This window comes from Nasonia vitripennis, chromosome 3 (assembly GCF_009193385.2).
Source record: "Nasonia vitripennis strain AsymCx chromosome 3, Nvit_psr_1.1, whole genome shotgun sequence".
In the NCBI taxonomy this organism is placed as follows: Eukaryota; Metazoa; Arthropoda; class Insecta; order Hymenoptera; family Pteromalidae; genus Nasonia; species Nasonia vitripennis.
The window spans coordinates 22,127,242-22,133,241 of record NC_045759.1 but is presented as its reverse complement, the minus strand read 5'-3'; the positions used below and the strand labels follow the sequence as shown (position 1 = coordinate 22,133,241).

The window sequence follows — 6,000 nt, the reverse complement described above, 5'->3', positions numbered from 1 at the left end:
TATTAAAATTACCAGATTGTTAATGTGCTGCTGTACGGATAGAGGTGACAGGAGTATTTATGAGCACGGTGTTACTCTTGCGGGTCGGCACGGATTTAATTGGTGGTTAATTTTGGTTTAGGAAAAATTAGCGAGTTTTAATTTCATACGAAAGTTTCCGCTGCCGCAACGCGCGTGTGTACAGGCGGCAAGCTTCGCGCTAACTCTTTTATTAGAGTTTAAAGAGTTGCGGAAAAAGTTGCCCCGCTCGACATTCTCGGTAATCAACGAATGGGCCGCACGGATTTTCAGTGTTTAATTTCAATTAACGATGAAACTTTAGAACGTAATATAGGTTCCAGTAGAACAAGGCGGGGTTACATTCTTAGCTCAACGACGACGTAAGTAATAGCGAGCGTAAACTTACTAGTCACGATCATCGAGTCTCGTGTCCTCGAAATACCAAAATCTCGAGCCTCGTCGCTTCCTCAGCAACAACATCCGCCCTAAAGCTGTATCATCATCATCGTCAGTCCGTCGCATGCGTCCAAGCCAAATCCGGCTGGATGATCGCGTCCGACATCGACATGTGGCTTGTCGTGGAATCCGGCAGATGCAGGCGCGGAACGCGATCGCTCTCTCTCTCTCTCTCTCTCTCTCTCTCTCTCTCTCTCTCTCTCTCTCTCTCTCTCTCTCTCTCTCTCTCTCTCTCTCTCTCTCTCTCCCAGGCATTGCCGGTATTATGCGACAACGACGATCGCGACGACGAGGACGAGTCGCACAGCTGCAGCCCGAGCTACCGCCTCGGCGCCTTGGAATTCGCGCAACGGCACCTCCCCCTCTTGAAATTGTATCGTTTCCCTGCTCTTCTCTCGGTTTTATTTTGTTTTTATTTTTTTTTAGTATATAATTCAGTTTTATTGGGGTCTTGATTAAAATACTGAAATTTTGTATGCGCACTGCAATTCATCATTTTCCCGTGAATATATGTAGAAAAATGTATTTGCCCTCGTAAAACAAATGATTCGCTTCCCAAAATTTGCTCCATTTACACGGGGCTCGAGGACCGATAGCCTTATACGCTCCGGTGCGAAAAATTTTATGAATATTGTAAACAGGCATCCTGCACGTTTTTATAACTGAAATTTAGTATATGCGTTCGCATAGTGTTTTTTAAAATAATTTAAAAAGATTCTTTTGACATTTTTCCATCTCACTGAAACATCGTGTAAAAAAGTATCGATATTAACCGTGTATAATATATTTATGCGCCCACAATTGTATTCGTGCAAATAAAGCTCAATAATTGCATCAAACGCGATTAAATATCTATTCCGGATCCGCTAGCGCGTCAATGTAAATTTAATCGAGTTAAATCCAGATAACGTATAATTACATACATATCCATAACGAATGGTCGTGGAAACAAATGTGATATCGATGAAACTAGATAGCAGCAGATTTTAATTTACAATGTAAAGCCTCGATCCCGTCGTGTTCAATAATAGACAGAGGCGCAGGCTCAAATTGATTACTATATAATTAGGCCCCCAACCGTTATAGACAATGTGGGCTCTGTCTAAACAGCGGAATATCCTTGAGGTGGCTTGCGGGCTAACCTATAACGGTAAACGATAATTGCGCCTGCAGCGCAGGTAAATAAATCAACGGAACGTGAGCAGCGCGCCGATAAACCGCAGCGTTAAATTAAAGATCAATTATGCGTGCGTGGATTATCCATTTATTCCTTCCGCGTTTCTTTTCCCCCTCGATCGAGTTATACCCGATTAGTCGCGTATACTTGACACGGTTATCGGCCGAATTTAATTTCGAAATCGGGCTTGGTCAGATTCTAGTATACAGCCTCTGCGATGGAAATTCAACGAAAAGATCGGCTCTCATACGCGACGGAAAAGGCCTTTGATCGCGGCGCGTTCATAAATAAAATATCGAGTCTCTCTCGCTTCTTTATTATTCGAACCCCCGGTGACGCGATCAAAAAAAAAAAGAAAGAAAGAAGCCGGGATAAGGAGCAATTAAGTTCCTTTTGACCGGCCGCGTCTCATCGCACAGAGATAAAAGAGGAGGACGTGCCGCTCGCGGTGACGGGGAGAATTCTGCCGAGCTCAGGAAACGTCGACCCTTAGAAAAGCGTCGCATCACGTAGTTGCTCGCGTTGCACGAGAAAATTAAGGCCGTTGAGACAGAGAGAGTTTTATATTATAGCGCTCGCAGGGGGTGTATAGGGTAGAGGAAAATTTTTGACTGAGCTAGGCGAAATACCTCGAGTGGATGCGTCGTGAAATTTACAAGTTGCCAGCCTTGTTTTCACTTCTCGCGACGGTTGATCCTCCGCGTACACGTGACACGGAAAATATTGAATTTTTTTGTCGGAGGGCGAACGCCGCCAGTTTTCGGCAAACCGATGGGAATTCGTTTTGGAAAAAATGGATTTTCCGATTTTTCGCTGAGCGTTATTAAATTCGTTGGCTCTGTGCGCGGAAAAAACGTAAATAGTACGTTCGAAAGCCCAAACGGCTATTATCGAATCAGACGAAATTCCCGTGAAAAAAATGACGATGTATCGCGCCGTACTATAAAAGTTCATCCAATTATTATATGGCTTTGAAATATATTCTCATTTGGTTCATCATAATTCACTGCGCACCGGATCGGTAAAGAATAAATATGCGTTATATTTCCACGATAAAAAAAAATGAATTTCCGCGTACGCGATTTCGAGGGCTTGCGAAATATCGAATAATCCCGCGTTATTCCACTTTACGATCGTCGATGTACAGCACTTTCGAGTACCATCGTGTAAACAATATACGGACGAATCGCGTCATCCGCAGCTAAGCCCGAAATTTCCAAAAAGCATGATCCTGGGTAAAAAGGGGCGAGAGAATAACCTAATCAAGCGGAACTTTCGACGCGATGGAGATGAACAAAGAGAAAAAAGGAGCGAGGAAGAAGGAGCCAACTCCCTTCTCTCTCCAGCATTTAACCTCGAAGAAACTCGGCGTAAACTAACTTCCCTCGTCTGACGTACACAACCCCTCCACGTATAGACAGATATATACACTACAGGTGATGCGGGGCGCTACTGGTCCGGCATCAGCGTGCGACGTCGTACAGGGCATACAGGCGTGCACCAGCCGAGTACATAGCACGCCGGCGGCGAAGCGCGCTTCTCTCTCTCTCTCTCTCTCTCGCTCGGTCGCTCTTATACCGGGAGGGAGCGCGTGCGCGCTCGGCTCCAACCACACTCGGGCGGTCCGTCTCAGTTCACCGCGACGCACCGTCAAACTCGGCGGCGGTAGCTCTGTCTCTCTGGGCGCTGGGCGCGATTGTCTATCTTCCCGCGCGTTCTCTCCCTCTCTGCGCTTATAGCACCGGTCGTGTGTACAGCGAATTTCCGCTCCTATTCTTCTCCCTCTGATTTCGCGGCTTGGATGACACGAGGACTGCCAGGTTAGAGAGAGAGAGAGAGAGAGAGAGAGAGAGAGAGAGAGAGAGAGAGAGAGAGAGAGAGAAAGGGACCACGTGGTGCAGACGCGAGTGTACGAATGAGCGCGTTTAAGGACAGCTGAGAGGAGCAGTGCTGCAGGTGGTGCGTCTTCTCCGAGGCGCCGTCACCTGGACGTCCGATAACACGATGATGGACCTGACGAGGTGCGAGCTGGACTATTGCTGCAGCTGTAGAGGTGCGTTTAAATTTTATTTTTTGTTGAAATTTTTGCTCCCGCTAAACGCCCGTTTTGTATACACATCTAGAGCAATAAGATCGAACACGAGGTTGTCGCGCGAACTCTCGGAGCGAGAGAAAAAAGCGCGAACGAGATTATTGTCTAAATTAACGCTTAGACTGAGAGGGATAGAGTGCCATTCGATTATCATTGAATGTGTTGGAACCGTTTAGCCTTTCGACGCGCTAATCAAATCCAGCGTTCGTTTTATATTCCAGCAAAGTGCTGCTCGCTCATCCCTTCGAAAAAAAAATAAAAAAAGAAAGAGAGAAAAAACAGAGCCGCTCGATGGCGACGATGTGCTTTAATCCCACGGAAAATGCGCGTTCCATCATGCGATGTCACGCCGAAAAAATGCCCTCATCCCCCATCAATCTGCTTCCATCCTGCATCATCGAAATTTTAAAACTTCCGTGAAAAACCCCCTCTCTCTCTCTCTCTCTCTCAAGGAGAAAAAATGCGGAAAACCTTTGAGAATTCCATTCCGCATATTTCAAGAAAAGCGCTTTGCGCGCACCCCCCAAGTGCGATGCATATATCTATATACGCATATGCGCACGCAGTCGCAGTTTCTCCCGCCGTGTATACACACACACATGCGTAGAGTCGAGAGTCGCGAGAGCAATTGCATTAGAGGCATCAAGCGAGGGAGAAGCAGGAGCGTTTGTCGTCCCCCTCCTCCTTTCTAATGGAATTTATCCAAGTAGGGGTGGGGGGTGCGAAGGGATAATACTCGTACAACTTTCGCGGTTCAGCGCGGTTTATCATCTCCGCCCGAAGAAAGAGGGCTGTACACATACACGCGCGCGCGCAGAGGGTGCAACTCCGGATGCACCGATGACGTCAATGCCCTCGACAATGGGGCGGAAAAATCGAGCGCGCACGCTTTGATATTATGCGCACCTGTACACCGCATATGCGCGCACGGCTATAGTTATACATATAGGGGCGTGTATACACACACACACAACGGTAATGGCTCGCGCGCTGCGTTGTGAAAAAGTAGCGGCTTTTTGCGGTGTTCGCTTTGGAGCTGGTGCTCTTTTGCATGGGTAATGATAGGTGGGATGTTTTTTGCGAGAGAGTTCGTTGTTCCGTTCGGAGCTCTGGCGAAGGGATTGAAACAACGTGCTACAATGGAAAGAGAAGAAAAAAAAGGATATGTACGGAAAAGCGTGTATGACGCACGCGAAGCTTAATTATCCCCGGTTCTGCTGTAGCTTCGCGAGATTTTCTCTTTCTCCTCGGGAAAAACACGGGCGCTGGGGTTTTTTCTATCGGTAAGACATTATTCATAGCTGATGGCCTGATTCTCAGCAGCAGGAAAGCCCACTGCTGCGCGATGTTAAGCTGCTTTGAAACGTTTGGATCCTGATCGATGAAATATCGAGAAAAAATATATACACACCATCAGTCGGCGAGCGTAACTCGAAAGCATTTTCAATTCGGTTACCGCAATGCTCTTTTGCGAAAGTTTTCCTCTTCCTACTTTGCGCTGGAAATCGCGTAAGCGCATTCCATTAGTTCCGAAGCGTATGTATAAAGAGAGCAACCGTCCGCGCGCCCCGAGATTAAAGTAGTAAAAGTCGAGTTTGGTCGGACATGCTGCAGCCGATGTAAATCAGGCGCGTTTTACTTTCCGATCTGCTTTCGCATTATCTATAATTCCGATTTCCAAATCTGGCGCTTTGTCTTCCACGCACGAGTTCTACCTGCTCGTACAGGTGCCGCACGTATGTATGTATGCGTATGGATTTTGACGTTAAACGAGCTGACGCGCGACATCGATCGGGGGGGGGGCCTATACATCGGATATTTATCGTCGGTTTCGGAGCACGAGTTTCCGCGGATTCGCTCGTTTTTCATGACACGTGTCGCGCGCCGAGCTCTTGTAATGATCGAGTTTGCGTGTGTGCGACGATTTTATGGGTCTGACGCGTGAGAGATGGAGAGAGCGGATGGTCGGCGCAGCGTTGTAAAGTTTATATTTAGGTGTTGCGCCGAGAATAGAAATTATTGGTGCAAAATTTAGTGACGCGCAGGGAAGCTTATGTATGGAAGAGAATAATGGTAAAGTTAATGGTCTGCGAGCGAATAGAAGCCTTTTGGCTATATTTATTGGAAATTGATCGAACGCTGGCCTACGATATAGAGGGAGGCATTGTTATGCGGGTGGAGAAATTCAATATCATTATCATGTTACAGACTACCTATTGAAACTAAATCATATTTCACTTGAAACTTTGACGGCTGTTCGACTGCGTCAAACGCT

The 6,000-nt window shown here is 46.8% G+C and overlaps 1 protein-coding gene across 3 annotated transcripts in view; it reads left to right on the top strand.

The window, feature by feature from the left end:
- The first annotated feature begins 3,158 nt into the window (after window positions 1-3,158).
- The window catches only part of LOC100120231 (5-hydroxytryptamine receptor), an 88,382-nt gene continuing 85,540 nt past the window's right edge, over window positions 3,159-6,000 (top strand). For 2 of the 3 annotated variants that reach the window (XM_031927760.2, XM_016984368.3), the window contains exon 1: window positions 3,160-3,686. The gene's annotated coding sequence lies outside the window, so the exon portion shown is untranslated. Of the gene's footprint in view, window positions 3,687-6,000 lie in introns of all 3 variants that reach the window. The other variant, XM_031927761.2, reaches the window with a different exon arrangement.